The sequence below is a fragment of the Setaria viridis genome, chromosome 5, assembly GCF_005286985.2.
Source record: "Setaria viridis chromosome 5, Setaria_viridis_v4.0, whole genome shotgun sequence".
Classification (NCBI taxonomy): domain Eukaryota; kingdom Viridiplantae; phylum Streptophyta; class Magnoliopsida; order Poales; family Poaceae; genus Setaria; species Setaria viridis.
In genome coordinates, this window is record NC_048267.2 from 19,891,286 (window position 1) to 19,916,142 (window position 24,857).

Below are 24,857 nucleotides of genomic sequence, written 5' to 3' on the forward strand. Positions count from 1 at the left end.
CCAAACGTAACGGGCAGGTCGATTTGCCCGAGGGGCGTCGCCTGCTTCCCTGGCACGACGCCATGGAAGGGTGCCTTGCTGGGATAGAGGCGGGAGCGGTCGATCCCCATAGCGTCGAGAGTTTCGGCGTAGAGGAGGTTGAGCCCTCTGCCCCCATCCATGAGTACCTTGGTGAGGCGCGTCGTGCCGACGATGGGGTCGACAACGAGAGGGTAACGCCCCGGATGTCGGACGCGTCCAGGGTGGTCGGACCTATCGAAGGTGATGGCCGGCCCGGACCAGTCGAGGAAGGCCGGAGTCGCAGGCTCGGCCGCGTAGACCTCCCGGCGCTCCAGCTTTTGCTGGCGCTTGGTGTCGTATGCTGCGGAGCCACCAAAGATCATGTAGCAACCGTCGACTTTAGGGAAGCCGTCTTCCTTCTCTTCATCGCCCTTCTTTTCCTCATCGGGCTTCTGCTTCCGGTCGCCTTTCACCGGATTGCCCACGAAGTACCTCTTCATGAGGTTACAATCTTTGTAGGTGTGCTTGACGGGGAACTCGTGGTTCGGGCACGGTCCCTCGAGCAACTTGTCGAAGAAGCCGGGAGCACCTTCGGGGGGCGGCTGCCCCCGCTTGCGCTCGACCGCGGCCACGAGGGGGGCCTCGCGCCGCTGCTTGCCCTTCTTCTTCTGCTGGCGGTTGGAAGTGCCTTCGTCGGCGTCCTCCTCTCGTTTCGCCTTGCCTTTGGAACGATCGAAGATCGCTCCGACAGCCTCTTCTCCAGAGGCGTAGCTAGTGGCGATATTGAGGAGCTCTTCCGTGGTTCGCAGGCCTCGGCGCCCCAGCTCGTGGATGAGGGGCCGCCAAGAGGTCCCCGCTAGGAAGGCTCCTATGACGTCGGCGTCCGCGACGTTGGAGAGCTCAGTGCGCTTTCTGTAGAAGCGCCGGATATAATCCCGGAGGGACTCGTCCGCCCCCTGACGGCAGCTCCGGAGATCCCAGGAGTTGCCGAGGTGCGTGTACGTCCTCTTTCAGGTCGTTCCAGTTGCGAACGTGTCCCGAAGGGATATGTTCTAGCCAGGCTCGCGTGGAGTCTGCTAGAAAAAGGGGTAAGTTGCGGATGATAAACAGGTCATCATCCACCTCGCCGGCTTGACATGCAAGCCGGTAATCGCTGAGCCACACTCCAGGATTTGTCTCCCCTGAGTATTTGGCTACACTCGTGGGTTGCCTGAAGCGCGGCGGAAAGGGCGCATTTAGGATGCGCGTAGAGAAGGCCCGAGGCCCAGCCGTTCCCGGGCTTGGGCTGCGGTCTTCCCCGCTGTCGTAGCGCCCACCACGGTGAACGTGGTAGCCTCGATCTGCCCTGTCCCCCCTATCCGCGCGGGAGCATCTCCGCGCATTCAGGGTGTCGTGGGCGTCGCGGACGGGACCGACGCGCTGGTGAACGGATCGAGCCTCGCCTCCCGCGGGTGGCGGGGTCCGTCGGGCGGACGCGGCCTGGTTCGCCCCCGGAGGGGGTTGATGGACAGACTCCCCCCGCCGTTCTGGGGGTGCGTCAGGCGTCGCCCGGCTGGCGTTCTGCCCGCGTCGCCGAGACGCCGAACTTTCCGCCTGCTGGACGGTGGCGCACTCGAGCAGGTTGCGCATCTCTTGGCGTGCCCGTCGCTCCTCGGGCGTCGCTGGCTCGGGGAGCTGTCGGAGCAACACCGCCGCGGCTGCGACGTTTTGGCTAGTGCGGGCAAAGAGCGACGGACGCTCTCCGTCCGCACAGATGCGTTGCTGGACGTCGCGCGCCCGTTGTCGCGCTCCCCCCTCGTGGTGGGGGTGCTCTACTTCTTGGCGAGCGCCCGCGCGCGCTTCTAGTTGCCGAGAGCACTCCGGGGCCCTGGGTAAGGCTCCAGTTGTAGCTGCGGCGCGCGAGGGGGGAACCCGTTGTCTCCCCTCGGCACCATCACCGTTGGACCCCTCGGAGTGCGTGTCGACCACGAGGCACTCGCGCGAGGGGTGGGGACTCCCGCTGCTAGAGCTAGCATCAGAGATTGTCCTTGCCGCACCTACGAGCTCGTTGCTCGCGGGCGACGTGGTCAAGGACCGCGCTAGGAGGCGTCCGTAAGCCCCCGTGGCGTTGTGTAGCCCGAAGGGCTGTCCTCTCGGTGAGGTCCTTCCAGTGGGCGAGCGACCGCTCGCCACCGTCCCGGCGGTAGGGCCGGGGGCAGCTGGGCGAGCGGGTAGGACGAGGACGGGGATCAGCTCGATCCCTTCCCCGGTGGCGAGGAAGTCCAGGCTCCCGAATCGGATCAGGGAGCCCGGAGCAAAGCTTCTATCGTAATTGGCCATCTGAGGCTGGGAATGTACGCGCAAAGGTCCCCTACCTGGCGCGCCAACTGTCGTTGTCAAGATCAGCGGATCAAGACTTAGACTAGTAAATTTCTTTTATGCGCGTAAGCCTCAGGTGGTTGCGTGGGAGACACGGGTTTAGACTGGTTCGGGCAAAGGAAGCCCTACGTCCAGTATCGAGGATGTTCGTGTTGCCCACGCGGGGTTCTGTAGTAGGGCTTACAGGTCGACGAGAGAGGGACTGGTCCCAAGTCTCTTTGGGTGCTTGTGTTCTCGAGGAGAGTCCCTGTATGCTGTGGCTTGTGGGAGAAGAAGCTGATCCCCCCTTCGGCCCTAGGTTCCGCCTTTTATATCGCAAGGGGGTGGCCGGAGTTACAGTTGGGACCGGGTAAAGAGGACTGTAAAGAGTAAAGTGTAGAATGGTAAAAATACGGCAGGAAGGAGGAGCAAGATCCTAGGCGCCCGACGCCTCCGTCAGCCCCTGGCGAATTTCGGCGTGCATACCGGAGGGGGAGGCTGCCGTGTGCCAACTGGTGTTGCTCCCTACAGATAGCTCCTTCGATACTCGTAGGCGTCAGGTCATGATGAGGGCGTTTCGTCGTTATCCCAGCATCCGTTGGGGAGGACGGTGGATGCTGTTGCTCAGGCAATGGCTGCTGGAGAGAGGGCGTCACATCCGTGCTGTGCGGGACCCGAGGGCGCACGGGGCCCGAGGAAAGGCCGGTCGCTCCTTTGCTCCGGCCGGCGCAGGCCATGAGTACCCTGCGGCGAATGGGAGTCGGCCACCGGCACTGTAGCCTGCGTAGAGCGGTCGTGCACGGGTACTTGTGACGGGTTGCGTGAGGAGCGCGGTCGTCCTTTCCTCCGCCAGGCCTGCGGTGCATTTATGGCGAGGCCGTCGGGGGGACCCACAGGATTTGTCTATCTCACCCATCTGGACCGTATTCGAGGAGGATGCCTGCCCCGGGGGCCCTAGCGCGCCCGACCCCTTCGCCTGGGGTCGGACGAGGCGGAACCTCGTGACGAGGGGTCGGGCGCCCCCGACCCCGGGGCCGCAGTCGGGCGAGGCGGAAACTTTGGAGAGGGGGGTCGGATGTTCCCGATCCCCGCGCCGCGGTCGGTCGAGGCGGAGCTTTGATCCCGTCTAGGTGGGCCCAGGCCTCCGTGTCTGCTTCTTTAAGCTGTGTTTTTAGGGGATCGTTAATATTTCCCCCCAACAGATGGGGAAGCCTAGTACCTGATTGAACCTAGACGTGAGCGGTCGCTCCACTATCCTTGGAACGAAGTTCCCCTGCGGCCGCACGTGGTGGCAAGTGTGGTCACAGAACGGCAGAGGCCGGGTCTGTGGAACCTTGCACCAAAGGAAGTGGACCCGACACGGGTTAGGGAATTGATGGGGAAGGCCGATACAGGAAACGACCCTCGGTGGTGCGCGGATGTCGTGAGGTTAGGTTCACCATGCATGGTTAGAAAACACGAATCGATTCGTCTGCCTCTCACAATTTGAGACTGCTTGATCATAATGCTACACTGATTAATGAAGGAATATGAGGATGACATGGTCTGGATGATGAGCTTATATACATAAAGTTGGATCTATGCTTGCTTAGAGTAAGTTGCCAACATAGATTGGTTAATGAACTAGAATCTGAGCTAAAACTTGAAAAATAAGGACCCAACATAGTCGCTTTTGGCAAACAAAACCCCTCAGCCAAAGAGCCTTGCATGTCTAGACGTGGTGGAGTAGTTTTACCACCGGTCGGTTAAGTCTTGTTGAGCTTAGAAGCTCAGCCTTGTTGTGGCTTCTCTTTTCAGGTGAAGTTGCAGCTTCCGAGCTTGCTGCTGGTACTTGGCCGCCCCAGCTCCCTCCGGGTTGGACGGTCGAGTGGGATCCCTCTCTCGGACAGCGGGGACGGGGATCATTGATGTCCTGGCTGGTCTCACCAGGGACATCCGACCCCGACATGTAGCTTCCGCTTTGCTTTATCTTTCTGTTGTTTCTTCAGAACTTGTAAAACTCTAATTTTAACCAGTGTGTAACAACTCGTTAATCAAATTGTGGACCTGTTGTATTCTCTGGAACCACTCACTTTCGTGTGAGCTATGCTAACTCGGTCCTGTTAAGTGGTTAAATCGGATGAAATCCGACGGCACTTCGAGTTAACTTGACTAAGGCATGAGTGTCGCGTGTCAAGCGGCTTAACCGTGCTTTAATTAAGTTAATCCGAGGTGGTTCCTCCACAAGTAGACTTGTTAAAACTCGTACATAGCGATGTATGTGGACCAATGAGCATGACAGCCAAAGGAGGGTACCAATACTTCATTACTTTTACTGATGACTTTAGTAGATATGGCTATGTCTACTTAATGAGGCACAAATCTGAAACCTTTGAAAAGTTCAAAGAATTTCATAATGATGTTGAGAATCAACGTGGCAAGAAAATTAAGGCATTGCGATCTCATCGCGGAGGCGAGTATTTGAGCCACGAGTTTAGCAATCATCTGAAGAGTTGCGGAATTGTTCCACAGCTTACGCCGGCTGGAACGCCACAAAGAAACGGCGTATCCGAGCGACGTAATCGAACCTTGTTGGACATGGTACGATCAATGATGAGCCAGTCGGACCTACCGTTATCATTCTGGGGATACGCTCTAGAAACAGCAACTTTCACACTTAATAGGGTACCATCTAAATCCGTAGTGAAGACACCATATGAGATGTGAACTGGAAAGGTTCCCAGTTTGTCTTTTCTAAAAATATGGGGTTGTGAAGTGTTTGTGAAGCGACTTCCGTCGGACAAGATGTTGGAGGTATGCCCTAGAGGCAATCATAGAGATGATGATATTCCATTTGTATCCATGATTTGTATACTGTGTTCATTGAATATCCATTAAAGGCTACTTGAATTGATTTGCAATTATGTGAATTGTATGTGAAACTCTTTACTTGTATGGTTATTCTAAAGTTGTCCCTAGTCGGAGTTCATGTGAGGACACACATGAATATTAGACTAGCACATGTATTAGTTGATGACTATGTTTCACAAGTCATGGACATGGAGATGTTGAACTAATAATGTGGACACATGTGGAGACATGTGTTAGGACTGACCCAACACGAGAAGTAGTTCTCTCTTTAAACAACATATACGCTTTGTCCTTAGACTTGAGATTGTCGCATGTATTCTAGATGTGGATTGACCCACTTAGGGGCTATCAAACGCTACGCCGTAACAGGGTAGTTATAAAGGTAGCTTTCGGGTTTGTCAAGAAGCATGCTATGAGACATGGTCAATCAAGATGGGATTTGCCCCTCTCTGATTGAGAGTGATATCTCTGGGCCCCTCGAGTGATCGGATCAGAAAATGCATGGCCATGCTACGTACGGTTAAGAGTTAACCTACAAAGGGATTCCGAATCATAGGATCGAGAAAGAGCGGTCGGCTTGAAGCTAGACCAAATATCGTGAGGCAAAGGGAATAGCATGTATATTATGTTGTGATGGTTCGTCTGATATGATCTTCGTATGCGTATAGGAGTTGGCACGTCTTGCTAGAGGCCGCTACCGACTATTGGGCCGAGTAGGAGTACTCGGACCATGTCTATACGTATCCGAACCCATAGGGTCACACACTTAAGGGGCTGGAAGCCCAATTCGGATCTGATCCGAGTTGGATTAGGTTTAGGAGTACTAATGGGCCTCGGATCCAGAGGCCCATCAGGAACCCCTATAAATAGAGGGGTGGGGGCGCCCTAGGGTTTCACACCTTTTGGCTGAACACACTTGCCGCGCCTCCCACGCCCTCGCCTGTTGCAACTCGCGGATCTAGCAATCCGGCTTGCGACGCTTCCTCCCTGCACGTGTGGATACCTTGGAGGTGTTGCGCCTGCAGCACTTCGACGAGCCGCCGACGAGCCGCGACGAGCCGACGACGAGCCACGGTACCAGAGGCGGTCTTGCTGTGCACGTAGACGAGCTGCTGAGGAGCTGCTGGACGTGATCGACTACGTACGACTACGTGATCGTCTTCACTGCATCGACGCAAATCTACATCTTCCGCACCAGTAGTGCGTCGAGTGGTAATCCCGTGATCCTTATACGGCAGTTCTTCCTGGTTATACGCGGTAGAAAATTTTGATTTGCGCTAGTGTAGCCTACCTCGTATCCCAACAGTGGTATCAGAGCCTTAGCTGCTTAGTTTTGGATTCGGGATGTGTGCATATGGAGATATGCGAGTTCTCTGTTTGATCTATGTCCTGATTTCGTGCCCTTGCTGCAATGGTAGTGTAACGACATACTCCTACCGGTCGGTTTCCGCCATCGGAGTTAAGTGATACACGTAAATCCAGTTGCAGTGAGGGAAGATCAATATGATTGGTCAAATCGAGATCCAGGGTCATACGCCAGGCGCATTAGATGTGCAATAGTAGATGTGATCTACTGCCGGGGTCGGGATTTTGCCGTATGCGCATGCTTCGGTAAATCAGCCGTAACTTTTCGGTACGATCTCGGATCGGGGCGATTTCTATACGAAAATTGATCTACAGAAAAAGTTACACGTGAATTTCAACCGCTTTGCCGTTTTCGGCGAAATTAGATTTGCCAAATTCGGCTTGGAAGATGGAGTTTCGGGCCTCCCAAGTTTGGAACGTTAGGACGCCTAACTCTCTTTTGCAGGATGTATGTATATATCTTGTGATCAGTATGGCCCCCTTGTGTATGTGATGCATGTGTGTAACTAATTCGTGACCTGCGTGTCGCGCGTACGGCAACACGGCAGGAGCCATATGTGTTGTCACTTTATTGTAATTAATGGTCTGCGTACCAATCTGTGATGATCCAAGCAACTATGTAATCTTCATTACTAGATTCTTTACTAGCTATTAGGCGTAATAGCATGCTCTAGTTCTTGGAGGACTCATCACCAGGAGGATGGCGCACATGGAACATGGAGATGGAGATCACCATGGTGAACAGGTTCTATGGAGATGGAGATCACCATAAGAAAAACGGGCCATACTGTGTCACAACTGTGTGAATGCTATTCTATTTTATGTTTTACTTTCTGCATGCTGTGATGTTAGAAGTAGAACGATCCCTCACAAAGTTTAAGTTAGTATACCCTCCCAACTAAAACTTGCGCCGTCCCATGTCTTGTACAATTAGTGGTGGGTCTATGAAATTAGGGTGCCACTAGTTTTCCTTGACTAGACGGGTTTGTGTCGGACACTTACACGCATAAGGGTTGGTTTACTTAACAAGGTTATCTTAACGGTTAAGGACCTTGGGGCATAAAGGTTGGGCGCCGAGACATAGAGATGTCACCCAACAACAGGAGTCATATGTGATATGATTAGCAAAAGTTGCTTACCGACCTACCTCGTTTGCTAGCGGTGATGCTAAAGCTCACTAGTAGACTTGTTAGTTGTGGATCCTGAATCACTAAGTTTCAATAGAGGGATATTGATTTTAGTGGGAGTAGATTCTGTTAAAATAGTTTAATGTAATTTGCTCTATCATGGATACGTTTGTCTTAGTGTATTTTGCATTACTTTTGTTGTAGATTAAATGGCACCTAGCAACACCACCACATCTTTTGCTTTGCGTTCGGTCCTTGAGAAGGACAAGTTGAATGGAACAAACTACTCGGATTGGATCCGCAACCTGAGAATTGTTCTCAGGGCTGAGAAAAAGGAAGATGTTCTAGACAACCCACTACCAGAAGAACCTGCTGAGGATGCACCCGCCGCTGCTAAGAATGCTTACAAGAAAGCATGTGATGCTAACCTCGAAGTAAGCTGCCTTATGCTTGCTTGCATGGAACCCGAGCTGCAGATGCAGTTCGAAACAAACCATGAGGCGCACGATATGATCGTGGCGCTTAGAGACATGTTCCAAACACAGGCCAGGACTGAAAGGTTCAATGTGTCTAAGGCCTTTGTTGAGAGCAAGCTAACAGAAGGCGCAGCAGTAGGACCACACGTAATCAAGATGGTTGGTTACACTCAACGGTTGGAGAAGCTAGGCTTCCCACTGGGCCAAGAGTTGGCCACTGATTTCATTCTTTCGTCTCTTCCTCCTAGCTATGGGAACTTCATCTCGAACTACCATATGCATGGGACGGAGAAGGGTCTGAATGAGCTGTGTGGCATGCTTAAAACAGCAGAGGCTGACATAAAGAAAAGCGCTAGTACCAGCCATGTGATGGCGATACAGAACAAGCCCAGCTTTAAGAAGAAGGGCAATTCTTGGAAGAAGAAGGGCAAGGCTGGAACGTCCAAGCCAAACCCACCGCCCAAGGTTAAAGCTGGACCTGGACCTGCTCCAGATAAAGAGTGCTTTTACTGTCATGAACTTGGTCACTGGAAGAGAAACTGCAAGCAGTACCTAGCTTCGTTGAAGAACGGCGGAAGTAAGAGTACTTCTACCTCAGGTACGCTTGTTGTTTATGTTATAGACAACATATTTCTCGCTGATACAGTTATTAATTCTTGGGTATTTGATACCGGATCGGTTGCTCATATTTGCAATTCGATGCAGGGAATGATAAGAAGTAGAAGCGTGGAAAGAGGAGAAGTTGATTTCCGCGTGGGCAATAATGCAAGAGTTGCTGCTTTGACCGTCGGGACGATGCAACTCCACCTCCCGTCAGGATTTATTATGGAGTTGAATAATTGTTATTTTGTTCCTAGTTTAAGTCGAAACATTTTATCTCCTTCATGTTTGATGAAGGATGGTTATTCATTTGCGAGTGAAAACAATGGTTGTGTGATCTCTAAGAATAATATGTTTATGGCTTTTGCACCCATTGTGAATGGATTATTTGTTTTAAATCTTGATGGTTCACCTGTCTGTAATGTAAGTGCTAAAAGGCCTCGGCCTAATGATTTGAGTCCTACCTACTTGTGGCATTGTCGTTTGGGTCACATAAGTGATAAGCGCATGAAGAAGCTCCATTCTGATGGACTTCTAACTTCGTTTGATTTTGAATCATACGAGACATGTGAGGCTTGCTTGCTAGGCAAGATGACCAAGACGCCTTTCACAGGATTTCCTGAGAGAGCAGTAGACTTGTTGGAACTCGTACATAGTGATGTATGCGGACCAATGAGCACGACGGCTAGAGGAGGATTCCAATACTTCATAACTTTCACTGATGATTTTAGTAGATATGGCTATGTCTACTTGATGAGGCACAAGTCTGAAACCTTTGAAAAGTTCAAGGAATTTCAGAATGAAGTTGAAAATCAGCGTGGCAAGAAAATTAAGGCCTTACGATCTGATCGTGGAGGCGAGTATTTGAGCCACGAGTTTAGCAATCATCTAAAGAGTTGCGGAATTGTTCCACAACTTACGCCGCCTGGAACACCTCAGAGAAACGGTGTGTCCGAGCGACGTAATCGAACTTTGTTAGACATGGTTCGATCAATGATGAGCCAGTCGGACCTACCGTTGTCATTTTGGGGATATGCTCTAGAAACAGCAGCTTTCACACTTAATAGGGTACCATCTAAATCCGTAGTTAAGACACCATATGAGATGTGGACTGGAAAGGTTCCTAGTTTGTCTTTTCTAAAGATTTGGGGATGTGAAGTGTTTGTCAAGCGACTTCAGTCGGACAAGATCACACCCAAGTCGGATAAGTGCATTTTCGTGGGATATCCAAAGGAAACTTTGGGATATTATTTCTACAACCGATCAGAAGGCAAAGTGTTTGTCGCTCGGAACGGGGTTTTCCTAGAGAAAGAGTTTCTCAAAGGAGAAAAGAGTGGAAAGACAGTGCATCTTGAAGAAGTTCAAGATGAGCCAATCGGGCAAGAATCAATGAGTGATGCTAACGTAGCAGAACAAGTTGAGATACCCATGGCAAGAGAAGCACCGCCACAACCACGAAGGTCGGCAAGGCTCCGCGAAATGCGGGAAATATTATTGTTAGACAATGATGAGCCTGCGACATATGCAGAAGCAATGATGGACCCAGACTCCGAAAAATGGCAGAGTGCCATGCAATCCGAAATAGAGTCCATGGGAGACAATCAAGTTTGGAACTTGGTTGACCCGCCTGATGGTGTTAAAGCCATAGAGTGCAAGTGGATCTATAAGAAGAAAAAGGACATGGATGGAAATGTTCACATCTATAAAGCACGACTTGTCGCGAAAGGTTTTCGACAAGTTCAAGGAGTTGACTACGACGAGACCTTCTCGCCCGTAGTGATGCTTAAGTCCATTCGGATTATTCTAGCTATAGCTGCTTATTTCGATTATGAGATATGGCAGATGGATGTCAAGACAGCTTTCCTGAATGGAAACCTAGCTGAGGATGTGTATATGATACAGCCCGAGGGTTTTGTCGATCCGAAAAATGCTGGAAAGGTATGCAAGCTTCAGAGATCCATTTATGGATTGAAGCAAGCATCTAGGAGTTGGAACATTCGTTTTGATGAAGTGGTCAAAGGGTTTGACTTCACCAAGAACGAAGAAGAGTCTTGTGTTTACAAGAAGGTTAGTGGGAGCTCTGTAGTATTTCTAATCTTATATGTGGATGACATATTACTGATTGGAAATAACATTCCTATGCTTGAGTCCGTAAAGACTTCACTGAAAAATAGTTTTTCGATGAAGGACTTAGGGGAAGCGGCATATATTCTGGGCATTAAGATCTATAGAGATAGATCGAGAAGGCTTATAGGTTTGAGCCAAGATACTTATATTGACAAAGTGTTGAAGCGGTTCAGCATGGAAGAGGCAAAGAAAGGGTTCTTGCCTATGTCACATGGCATACATCTCAGCAAGACTCAGTGTCCTTCGACTGCTGATGAGCGGGATCGCATGAGTAGAGTGCCATATGCCTCGGCTATTGGATCTATCATGTATGCAATGATAAGTACTCGCCCAGATGTTTCATATGCGCTAAGTATGACAAGCAGACACCAATCTGATCCAGGTGAGAGTCACTGGACAGCGGTGAAAAACATTCTTAAGTACTTGAGAAGGACTAAAGATATGTTCCTCGTCTATGGAGGTCAGGAGGAGCTCGTTGTAACAGGTTACACCGATGCTAGTTTCCAAACCGACAGAGATGATTCAAAGTCACAATCAGGATTTGTGTTCACGCTAAATGGTGGTGCTGTTAGTTGGAAGAGTTCCAAGCAGGAGACGGTGGCCGATTCTACGACAGAAGCCGAGTACATCGCGGCTTCGGAAGCCGCGAAGGAAGGTGTTTGGATAAGGAATTTCCTCATTGAGCTTGGTGTGTTCCCGAATGCGTCCAGCCCATTGAATCTCTACTGTGATAATAATGGGGCAATTGCGCAAGCAAAGGAGCCAAGGAACCACCAGAAGAACAAACACGTAATGCGGCGATTTCATCTCATTCGAGACTTCGTTAACCGGGGTGAGATCAAGATATGCAAAATACACACGGATCTGAACATTTCTGATCCGTTGACAAAACCACTCCCGCAGGCTAAGCATGATGCGCATGTAAGAGCTATGGGTATTAGGTACCTTCTAGATTGACTCTAGTGCAAGTGGGAGACTGTTGGAGGTATGCCCTAGAGGCAATCATAGAGATGATGATATTCCATTTGTATCCATGATTTGTATACTGTGTTCATTGAATATCCATTAAAGGCTACTTGAATTGATTTGCAATTATGTGAATTGTATGTGAAACTCTTTACTTGTATGGTTATTCTAAAGTTGTCCCTAGTCGGAGTTCATGTGAGGACACACATGAATATTAGACTAGCACATGTATTAGTTGATGACTATGTTTCACAAGTCATGGACATGGAGATGTTGAACTAATAATGTGGACACATGTGGAGACATGTGTTAGGACTGACCCAACACGAGAAGTAGTTCTCTCTTTAAACAACATATACGCTTTGTCCTTAGACTTGAGATTGTCGCATGTATTCTAGATGTGGATTGACCCACTTAGGGGCTATCAAACGCTACGCCGTAACAGGGTAGTTATAAAGGTAGCTTTCGGGTTTGTCAAGAAGCATGCTATGAGACATGGTCAATCAAGATGGGATTTGCCCCTCTCTGATTGAGAGTGATATCTCTGGGCCCCTCGAGTGATCGGATCAGAAAATGCATGGCCATGCTACGTACGGTTAAGAGTTAACCTACAAAGGGATTCCGAATCATAGGATCGAGAAAGAGCGGTCGGCTTGAAGCTAGACCAAATATCGTGAGGCAAAGGGAATAGCATGTATATTATGTTGTGATGGTTCGTCTGATATGATCTTCGTATGCGTATAGGAGTTGGCACGTCTTGCTAGAGGCCGCTACCGACTATTGGGCCGAGTAGGAGTACTCGGACCATGTCTATACGTATCCGAACCCATAGGGTCACACACTTAAGGGGCTGGAAGCCCAATTCGGATCTGATCCGAGTTGGATTAGGTTTAGGAGTACTAATGGGCCTCGGATCCAGAGGCCCATCAGGAACCCCTATAAATAGAGGGGTGGGGGCGCCCTAGGGTTTCACACCTTTTGGCTGAACACACTTGCCGCGCCTCCCACGCCCTCGCCTGTTGCAACTCGCGGATCTAGCAATCCGGCTTGCGACGCTTCCTCCCTGCACGTGTGGATACCTTGGAGGTGTTGCGCCTGCAGCACTTCGACGAGCCGCCGACGAGCCGCGACGAGCCGACGACGAGCCACGGTACCAGAGGCGGTCTTGCTGTGCACGTAGACGAGCTGCTGAGGAGCTGCTGGACGTGATCGACTACGTACGACTACGTGATCGTCTTCACTGCATCGACGCAAATCTACATCTTCCGCACCAGTAGTGCGTCGAGTGGTAATCCCGTGATCCTTATACGGCAGTTCTTCCTGGTTATACGCGGTAGAAAATTTTGATTTGCGCTAGTGTAGCCTACCTCGTATCCCAACACAAGATCACACCCAAGTCGGATAAGTGCATTTTTGTGGGATATCCAAAGGAAACTTTAGGATATTATTTCTACAACCGATCAGAGGGCAAAGTGTATGCCGCTCGAAATGGTGTTTTCCTAGAGAAAGAGTTTCTCAAAGGGGAAAAGAGTGGAAAGACAGTGTGTCTTGAACAAGTTCGAGATGAGCCAATCGAGCAAGAATCAACGAGTGATTCTAACGTAGTAGAACAAGTTGAGATACCCGCGGCAAGAGAAGAACTGCCACAACCACGAAGGTCGGCAAGGCTCCGCGAACAACAATAAATATTATTGTTGAACAATGATGAAATATTATTGTTGGACAATGATGAAATATTATTATTGTACAATGATGAGCCCATGACATATGCAGAAGCGATGATGGACCCAGACTCCAGAAAATGGTAGAGTGCCATGCAATCCAAAATAGAGTCCATGGGAGACAATCAAGTTTGGAACTTGGTTAACCTGCCTGATGGTATTAAAGCCATAGAGTGCAAGTGGATCTATAAGAAGAAAAAGGACATGGATGGAAATGTTCACATCTATAAAGCACGACTTGTCGCAAAAGATTTTGGACAAGTTCAAGGAGTTGACTACGACGAGACCTTCTCACCCGTAGTGATGCTTAAGTCTATTTGGATTCTTCTAGCTATAGCTGCATATTTTAATTATGAAATATGGCAGATGGACGTCAAGACAGCTTTCCTGAATGGAAATATAACTGAGGACGTGTATATGATACAGCTCGAGGGTTTTGTCGATCCAAACAATACTGGAAAGGTATGCAAACTTCAGAAATCCATTTATGGGTTGAAGAAAGCATCTAGAAGTTGGAACATTCGTTTTGATGAACTGGTCAAAGGGTTTGGCTTCACCAAGAATGAAGAAGAGTCTTGTGTTTACAAGAAGGTTAGTAGGAGCTCTATAGTATTTCTAATCTTATATGTGGATGACATATTGCTGATTGGAAATAACATTCCTATGCTTGAGTCTGTAAAGACTTCACTGAAAAATAGTTTTTCGATGAAGGACTTAGGGGAAGCAGCATATATTCTGGGCATTAAGATCTATAGAGATAGATCGAGAAGGCTTATAGGATTAAGCCAAGATACTTACATTGACAAAGTGTTGAAGCGGTTCAGCATGGAAGAGGCGAAGAAAGGATTCTTGCCTATGTCACATGGCATACATCTCAGCAAGACTCAGTGTCTTTCGACTGCTGATGAGCGGGATCGCATGAGTAGAGTGCCATATGCTTTGGCTATTGGATCTATCATGTATGCAATGATAAGTACTCGCCCAGACGTTTCATATGCACTTAGTATGGAAAGAAGATACCTGTCTAATCCAGGTGAGAGTCATTGGACGACGGTGAAAAACATTCTTAAGTACTTCAGAAGGACTAAAGATATGTTCCTTGTCTATGGAGGTGAGGAGGAGCTCGTTGTAACAGGTTACACCAATGCTAGTTTCCAAACCGACAGAGATGATTCAAAGTCACAATCAGGATTTGTGTTCACGCTAAACGGTGGTGCTGTTAGTTGTAACAGTTCCAAGCAGGAGACGGTGGCTGATTCTATGATAGAAGCCGAGTACATCATGGCTTCTGAAGCTGCGATGGAGGGTGTTTGGATAAGGAACTTCTTTATTGAGCTTGGTGTGTTCCCAAGTGTGAATCGTTACTGTGATAACAATGGGGCAATTGCACAAGCAAAGGAGCCAAGGAACCACCAGAAGAACAAACACGTAATGCGGCGATTTTCATCTCATTTGAGACTTCGTTAATCGGGGTGAGATCAAGATATGCAAAATACACACGGATCTGAATATTTCCGATCCGCTGACAAAACCTCTACCGCAGTCCAAGCATGATGCGCACATAAGAGCTATGGGTATTAGATATCTTCTAGATTGACTCTAGTGCAAGTGGGAGTCTGTTGGAGATATGCCCTAGAGGCAATCATAGAGATGATGATAACTCATTGTATTCATGATTTGTATATTGTGTTCATTGAATATCCATTAAAGGCGACTTGAATTGATTTGCAATTATGTGAATTGTATGTGAAACTCTTTCCTTGTATTGTTATTCTAAAGTTGTCCCTAGTCGGAGTTCGTGTGAGGACACACATGAATATTAGACTAGCACATGTATTAGTTGATGACTATGTTTCACAAGTCATGGACATGGTGATGTCAAACTAATAATATGGGCACGTGTAAAGACATGTGGTAGGACTGACCCAATGTGAATTACATAGTTCTCTCTTTACACAACATGTATGCTTTGTCCTTAGACCTGAGATTGGCGCATGTTCTCAAGATGTGGATCGACTTACTTAGGGGCTATCAAACGCTACGCCGTAACAGGGTAGTTATAAAGGTAGCTTTCTAGTTTGCAAGAAGCATGCTGTGAGGCATAGTCAATCAAGATAGGATTTGCCCCTCGCTGATTGAGAGAGATATCTCTGGGCCCCTCGAGTGATCGGATCAGGAAATGCATGACCATGCTACGTAAGGTTAAGAGTTAACCTACAAAGGGATTCCAAATCACATGATCGAGAAAGAGTGGTTGGCTTGGAGCTAGACCAAATATTGTGAGGCAAAGGGAATTGCATGTACATGATTTTGTGATGGTTCGTCTGATATGATCTTCATGTGCGTATAGGAGTTGGCACATCTTGCTAGAGGCCGCTACCGACTATTGGGCCGAGTAGGAGTACACGGGCCATGTCTATGCGTATCCAAACCTATAGGGTCACACACTTAAGGGGCTGGAAGCCCAATTCGGATGTTATCCAAATTGGATTAGGTTTAGGAGTACTAATGGGCCTCGGACCTAGAGGCCCGTCAGTAAACCCTATAAATAGAGGGGTGGGGGCGCCCTAGGGTTTCATCTCTTTTCGCACGAGCAGCCGCCGCGCCTCCCACGCCCTCGTCTTGTTGCATCTCGCATACCTAGCACTCCAGCTTGCAACGCTTCCTCCCTGCACGTGTGGATACCTTGGAGGTGTTGCACCTGCAGCACTTGGATGAGCCACGGCGAGCCGATGACAAGCCGCAGCACGAGGAGGTCATTGCTGTACGTGGATGAGCTGCTGAGGAGCTGCTCGACATCGACATGATTGACTACGCTGATCGACTCCGCTACCCTGACGCGATTCTACAACTTCCGCACCTGTGCGTCGAGTGGTAATCCCATGATCCATCTACGGCAGTTTTCCTGGTTTATGTGGTAGAAAAATTTTGTTTTGCGCTAGCGTAGCCTACCTCGTATCCCTACAACCCAGTATTCCGATCTCTCTAGGAAAGGCGGTTTCTGGATTTCCGTCCACTCTGCCACAAAGTCAGCCAGAATATGTGACTTGATCGTGTGACGTGGGCAAAATTTAAGATCAAACTCGCCGAACACCACAGACACTTGACAAATCGGTCGTTAACATCCCTGTTGTGAAGGATTTCGCCAGTGGGGAACGAGGAGACCACGCAGATTTTGTGCGCTTGGAAATAGTGACGCAGCTTCCTTAAAGATATTAGCACCGCATAGAGAAGTTTTTGTACCTAGGTATGGCCCTGTTTGGCACGGCTCCACTCCTAAACTCCAGCAACTCCATCAAAAAATTCAGCCAAACACCCAAACTTCAAAACTCCATGGAGTTGCCAACTCCATGGAGCTGTAGTGCAAATGGAGGTGGAGTTTTGGAGCACCTCTTTTGCTGCTCCAGAAACCTCTCTTTTGAACCTCCTCGTGAAGTTGGTGGGTAATTACCCACCAATGCCACTGGTTACACAAAAAAACATTTCATTCTATTCTCCCTTCTATTCTCCCGAGCCCCACTCGCCGCTAGAGCCCCGCCCGTCGCCACCCCCGTGGCCGGTCGGCCACGCCGCCGATCGCCGTCTGTCGCCGCGCCCGTCGCTGCCCGTCGCCGCCCACCCCGCTGCCCGTCGCCGCCCACCCCGTTGCCCGTCGCTGCCCACCCTGCCGCCCGTCACCCAGCCCCGCTGCCCGTCGCCGCCCACCCCGCCGCCCGTGGAGGGTCTCCCGTGTGCGGCACAGTGCAGTGAAAAAAGGGGGAAGAAGAAGATGGGATAGAGAGGATGACAAGTGGAGCCTTAATTGGGGGGCAACAATGGCAATCCACACTGAAATTGATCTTTTTTGGAGCTGAGAGCACCCATCTAGCCAAACACCCAATTTTTGTTCTGGAGTTTTGGAGCGGAGCTGGCTCCATGTGGAGTTCTGGAGTGGAGCAGCTCCACCCGGAGTTGGAGCCATGCCAAACAGGGCCATAGTGTGTCTTGGAGTTGCTGAGGACTTCACTGATGTAGTATACTGGTCGCTGCACCGCGTAGGCATAGCCGGGTTCTTGACACTCTACGACTAGCATGGTGCTGACCACATATGTTGTGGCAGAGATGTAGAGGTAGAGTGTTTCCTAGTTGGCCGGGGCTATCATTACCAGAGGTGTGGTGAGGAAAGCCTTGAGGTCTTCGAGTGCCTTGTTGGCCTCATCATCCCACACAAATTTGTCTACCTTTTTGAGGAGCTTGAAGAAGGGCAGACTTTTTTCTCCAAGTTTGCTAATGAAGCGGCTAAGACCTGCCATCATTCCAGTCAGCTTCATGACATCTTTCTTGTTGGACGGTTTCATCATGTTTCTAATTGCATCCACCTTAACGGGGTTGGCCTCAATGCCGCGCTAGCTGACCATAAAGCCCAAGAGCTTGCCAAACGGGACACCAAACACGCACTTTCCAGGTTTGAGCTTCCAGCAGTAAGCCCGAAGGCTGTTGAAGGTCTCCTGGAGGTCGGCTATGAAGCTTTCCTCATCTTTTGTCTTGACCACATCGTCGATGTAAGCCTCGACGTTTCTGTGGAGCTATGTTGCGAGGCAACCCTGGATTGCCTTCTGGTAGGTGGTGCTAGCATTTTTCAACCCAAAGGTCATGGTGTTGTAGCAATAGATGCCGAAGGGCGTTATAAACGTCGTCTTATCTTGGTCGGCTGGATTAAGGGTGATCTAGTGATAGCCCGAGTAGTAGTCAAGAAAGCAGAGCAGGATGCTCCCCACAGTGGAGTCTACAACTTGGTCCATACGCGGAAGAGGGAAGGGGTCCTTAGGGCAGTGCTTGTTCAGGTTGGTATAATCAATGCACATTCTCAATTCACCGGTTTTCTTTCTTATAAGGACTAGGTTTGCTAACCAGTCGGGATGCTTACATTCACAGATGAATCCAGCAGCTAGGAGCTTATTCAATTCTACCCTAATGGCCTCCTTGCAATCTTGGGTGAAGTGATAGAGTTTCTGTTTGACCGGTCGTGCAGTTTTGCTCAAGACCAAGGAGTGCTCAGCTAGCTCCCTAGGGACACCGGGTATATCTGAGGGTTTCCAGGCGAATATGTCCGAGTTGTCCCGCAGGAAATTGGTGAGCGCAAGTTCCTATTTATCTAAGAGGTCGGCCCCGATGAGGGCTATCTTGGTCGGATCTTCAAGGCCGAGGCAAATCTTCTTAACCCTGGGGTCGGGTTGTAGCGCCGTGGAGGTCGGCTCCTTCTCAGGGATCACAAGCTGATCCTTGCTCATCTTTTGGGCCTTGGCTATCATAGCTGTAGCCTTGGCTAATAACTCCAAGCCTTCTGCAAGTTGAACTACCTCGGTGTCACATTTATATGATGTCTCCGTGTCACCGTAGATGGAGAGAACTCCGTTTGGAGTGGGCATCTTAAGGACGAGGTAAGTGTGATGTGGGATTGCCATAAATCTTGCCAGCATGGGTCTACCAAGAATAGCATGGTAGGAATTCTTGAAGTTTGCTACCTCAAATGTGAGGTACTCGGTGCGGTAGTTGGCTTGTGTGCCAAAAGTAACCGGCAAAATGACTCGGCCAATAGGGTAAGATGATTTTCCAGGGATGATGCCATAGAAAAGTTCTTCGCAAGGCTGGAGCCACTCGAAGTCAAAGTCCATGCGCTTTAGTGTCTCTGTGAAGATTATGTTGAGGCTGCTGCCGCTGTCGATCATCACTTTGCGGAGCAAGGCTCGGTCTATGGTCGGGCAAACCACCAGCAGGTACGACCTGTGATCTGGGATATGGACCCAATGATTTTGTCTAGAGAAAGTTATAGCTTGCTCTGACCAACACAGATGCTGGATGGGTTGAACAGAGATGAAGTGCACCTCTCTCTGGCGTAGCTTCTATTGGCAGTTACTGCAGAAAGCATTGTGTCCATCCACAATGATGTTGACTTGGTGCTCGGGCCGCTGGAAGTCCCCATTCTGGTCAGCATTGGGCTGTTGTGCGTCATGATGTTACTGGTCACAGTGCTCTTCCCTGTTCTGGTCGGCACGATCACCGTGCCTACAATTGTTGCGGTCGTCACAATGGCAACCATTGTGGTCGTCGCTATCACCATTATTGCGGTTGTCGTGGTCGTGTCAGCGATAATCACACTTATTATTGTCCTGACGATAGTCGTTGCGGTGTGGTCGCTTGTATTCCACCGGGGCACCAAGCTCTTTCTTCACGACTATGCAATCCCGTAACGTATGCCGTGCGTCCTTGTGGAAGGGGCACGGGCTGCTGAGAGTTCTGTCGAATACTTCTTGGTTGAAGGTGCTTTGCTTGGTCGGGTTACCCTCAGCAGCGTACACCTCTAGGGCCCTTTTGCGGAGACGGGGCTCCGGGCGTGCTCAGGGTTCATCATGGATTGGTTGGTAATAGTCATCACTCACATGGCACTTCTGGAACTGGACTTTTGATGCCTCTTCAATGTCAGCTTGGGTGTTAACAACCTCCATCATCTGCCCGACCGTCTTTGGGGCAGCCTCATACAATTTCTCGAACATCTTCTAGTTTGTCAAGCCAGAGCAGAAATACCAGATGATGTCATGATCATCACTGCCAGCTAGCCTGTTGCGATTCTCGAAGAAACGGTTGGTGTAGTCTCGAATATTTTTGCTTATCTGTTGGTTGACTTGGCCGAGTTTTTCTCTCTTACCAGGTCAGCTGTAGGTGGCTTGATAATTCTGAGTAAAGGCTCTAGCAAGCTGACCCTAACTATCGATGCTATTGGGGGGTAGATTTTCCAGCCATAGGAGCGGAGCAGCACCCATCACCACTAGGAAGTATGCGGCCATCTGGTCGTAAGTGTTGTTGGCTACTTTCACCGTGGTGTTGTACATCTTGAGCCAAATGGTGGGGTCAGAGCGACCATCATATTTTTTGTTGATGGCTGGTTTGAAAGTGGGCGGCCAAACAACGGCCCTGAGACAGGTGTGAAAGCAGCGGAACCATCTATTGCCATATCATCATCGTAACAATTGTCAAGGTAATACTGGTCGGGAGGAGCCCTTCCACATCTACCGCAGTTGCGTCTAGGCAGGTAGTAGGCATCTTTGTAATCGTACTCACGCCTAGGCGGGTTGTAGACATCTTCGTAGTCACACTCGCACCTGGGTGGGTTATGGGCACCTCCAGGGGCGCCATATGCGCAGTCATAGTTGGCGTGGCGGTGCATCTCATCTTCCTAGCGACATCTTTCATCACACGCCGCATCATGGTTGGGCACATAAGCACCATAGTCGTGATCGTACTCAGCACAGCGGCAGATCTCATACTCGTCATGCTCATTGTGGCGGTTGTTGAGGTCAGCGCGTATGTCACCATTCTGTCGTAGGTCACGCAGCTCATCGCGGAGGTCGCGTTGCCATTCTGGTCGGCCTCTGTCTCCATCATATCCTCTCCTACCTTGGAGGTAGTTGTCGTTGTTGTCTTGTTGGCAAACATTGTTAACATTGTTGTTGACTGGAGGGTTAGTGTTATCGTGAGCTAGAGGGTTGGCAGGTTGGATAGCCGGTTGGTTGGCAGGTTGAACAGTGGTTGAGCAGCCGGCAGGTTGGCAGGTTCAACAACGTTTTGCTCCACCACCTCTTTGTTGATTGGATTCAGCCGACCACCTGCATGTTCACCTCAGCGGCGGTCAGATCTGCAATGCTCAAACCGGCTCCTAGAATGTTTAGAAGATGTGGACCAAGAATGTGTACGTCGGTCATTGAATTGTGCCTCGATTTGTGTGTTGGCAGCTTGGAGTCGTGCTTGTGACATCCCTAGTGATTAAGAGACTAAATCAAATAATCATCAAAGTGATTAAGAAACAAATCAAAGCTAACTCCAAATTGGCTAAGTGTTAAACTCAAAGACAAATCAAATTGCTAAGTGTTGAACCCCTTTAATGTTGCTCACTTGGGCAGAAAATAAAAACAGATTTTGTATAAGAACTCAATTTTTAGCCAATATAAAACTAGTAGATCTCTCCAAATTGAACAACTTTCATAATTAGCCATTTTTCTTATTTTGAGTGGAAGGTGTTCAAAAACTGGGTTGAAGTTCGGCCAAAATTCAAATTTAATTCAAAAACCGGTTGACCGGCGTTCCACCAAAGTTCCCACAATTTTATCTCCAAATCCATCAAGCTTTTCACCTGTCAGCTTTTATAGAAGTTGGAGTCTATAGTTTGGTCTCAAACTTTTACATTTGGAGATTGCACCATGTAGTTCAATTTTTGAGAGAAAATGCGCACAGAAGATCAGCCGCTCGCGCACCACACGCGAACGCCATGTGCGTCTGGGCGCAGTCACTACACCGCGGCGAACTTGCCAGCACCATGCGACGCCCGACACCTGCCATCACCGCGCAGCCCAGCCGCCGGCTGCAGAACAACAGCACAAGCACCGCAACTGGCCACTCAGCGCGCGCGCTATCCTTCCCTCTGCACGGCAAGATCCTTGCCGGCCAACCGCTACCTCGCCACTCCACTGCCAGCGCACCACGCGCCACTGCCAGCCATTCGCGAGCACCCACCCACTGCCGCCACCACTCGACCACCGCAATGCCACCCAATGAGCGAAGACCCTCGCCTCAGCATCCCACTCCCCCTTCCTTCCCTTTGCCGGCTATAAAAGCCCCGGCCCATGCTCGCCGGCTGCCTGCCCGAAACCCCGCCGCCCACCATTGACGCCGCACGTGGAGCACCCACCTCCGGCCACTCCCATCACCACCCAACCACCACAGAGCCTTTCCCGACCCTCACTCCACCTTCCCAACCCCACTCCCGGCCACCACCACCGCCGCCCTTGCCGGAGCAGAGATAGACGCGACTGTGCAGCCACAACCTCGCCAAGTGTCGACACCGGCCATTCTCCGCCCCAAAACCCTACACCGGACAAGTCACTAGTGAGCCCCTCATCACTTCCCTGCCCTTAACCCACGCCCCCAAAGCAGCCCCTCGCTAGAATCTTGCCACCTACATCGCCGGCCGGGCCAAAGGCCACATTGCAACATGCGTTTTTGTTTTAAGGGCCTCGATGCAAATACTCAGGGACTTCGCTGTGAGATTTTGAAAAGTCTGAGGGGCGTTCTGTAAAGATGAAAACTCAAATTTGAATAAAATGCAAAAAAATGGCTGAAAATTTGGAAATCCGTATAAAATTATAGGAAAATGATAAAAATGCAAAATAAATTTTGCTAGCTTCCTCATGCTCATGTATACATAGTAAAAATACTTTTTCCTATGAAATATGTGTTTTTGGTTGCTTAACAAAATGCATGTTGTTTAATCTCCTTTTTATGAAATAAATAGTTCTTATGCTCATAAAATCCTGATAAATTCAAAGTAGTATCTATTAGTGTTGAAAACCCTTATGTAAAATTTGTAGCCCTAAACTGAAGGTAAAACTCTAGTTATAAATCATTCTTCATATCTAAAATATAACAATATTTGATTTTTACTAAATTTTGTGGGTGTCAAATCCATCTCAAATTTTTACAGTAGATTTCTTGTGTAAAGGGAAAGCTCCTGTAAATTATTCATATTCAAATACTTGCAGATGCTTCCTAAACATTTATTCATGCTAAAAAGCTAGTTTATTTAGTAAAAATAATTATTACTAGGATTTGTAGGCTCACAAATGATTATTTATGCTCTTCTTCAGTAGAAAGATCATTCCTAAAAATTTGGCTAAACAGTACCAAAGCACCACACCCTACCGTCCTTTGATTAACAAATGTCTCAGAAAGTTATATGTGTTGGAGGTATGCCCTAGAGGCAATCATAGAGATGATGATATTCCATTTGTATCCATGATTTGTATATTGTGTTCATTGAATATCCATTAAAGGCTACTTGAATTGATTTGCAATTATGTGAATTGTATGTGAAACTCTTTACTTGTATGGTTATTCTAAAGTTGTCCCTAGTCGGAGTTCATGTGAGGACACACATGAATATTAGACTAGCACATGTATTAGTTGATGACTATGTTTCACAAGTCATGGACATGGAGATGTCGAACTAATAATGTGGACACATGTGGAGACATGTGTTAGGATTGACCCAACACAAGAAGTAGTTCTCTCTTTAAACAACATATACGCTTTGTCCTTAGACCTGAGATTGTCGCATGTATTCTAAATGTGGATTGACCTACTTAGGGGCTATCAAACGCTACGCCGTAACAGGGTAGTTATAAAGGTAGCTTTCGGGTTTGTCAAGAAGCATGCTATGAGACATGGTCAATCAAGATGGGATTTGCCCCTCTCTGATTGAGAGTGATATCTCTGGGCCCCTCGAGTGATCGGATCAGAAAATGCATGGCCATGCTACGTACGGTTAAGAGTTAACCTACAAAGGGATTCCGAATCACAGGATCGAGAAAGAGCGGTCGGCTTGAACCTAGACCAAATATCGTGAGGCAAAGGGAATAGCATGTATATTATGTTGTGATGGTTCGTCTGATATGATCTTCGTATGCGTATAGGAGTTGGCACGTCTTGCTAGAGGCCGCTACCGACTATTGGGCCGAGTAGGAGTACTCGGGCCATGTCTATACGTATCCGAACCCATAGGGTCACACACTTAAGGGGCTGGAAGCCCAATTCGGATCTGATCCGAGTTGGATTAGGTTTAGGAGTACTAATGGGCCTCGGATCCAGAGGCCCATCAGGAACCCCTATAAATAGAGGGGTGGGGGCGTCCTAGGGTTCAAACCTTTTGGCGCAACACACCTGCCGCGCCTCCCACGCCCTCGCCTGTTGCAACTCGCGGATCTAGCAATCCGGCTTGCGACGCTTCCTCCCTGCACGTGTGGATACCTTGGAGGTGTTGCGCCTGCAGCACTTGGACGAGCCATCGACGAGCCGCCGACGAGCCACGACGAGCCGACGACGAGCCGCGGTACCGGAGGCGATCTTGCTGTGCACGTGGACGAGCTGCTGAGGAGCTGCTGGACGTGATCGACTACGTACGACTACGTGATCGTCTTCACTGCACCGACGCATATCTACATCTTCCGCACCAGTAGTGCGTCGAGTGGTAATCCCGTGATCCTTATACGGCAGTTGTTCCTGGTTATACGCGGTAGAAGATGGGATTTGCGCTAGCATAGCCTACCTCGTATCCCAACAGTGGTATCAAGAGCCTTAGCTGCTTAGTTTTGGATTCGGGATGTGTGCATATGGAGATATGCGAGTTCTCTGTTTGATCTATGTCCTGATTTCGTGCCCTTGCTGCAATGGTAGTGTAACGACATACTCCTACCGGTCGG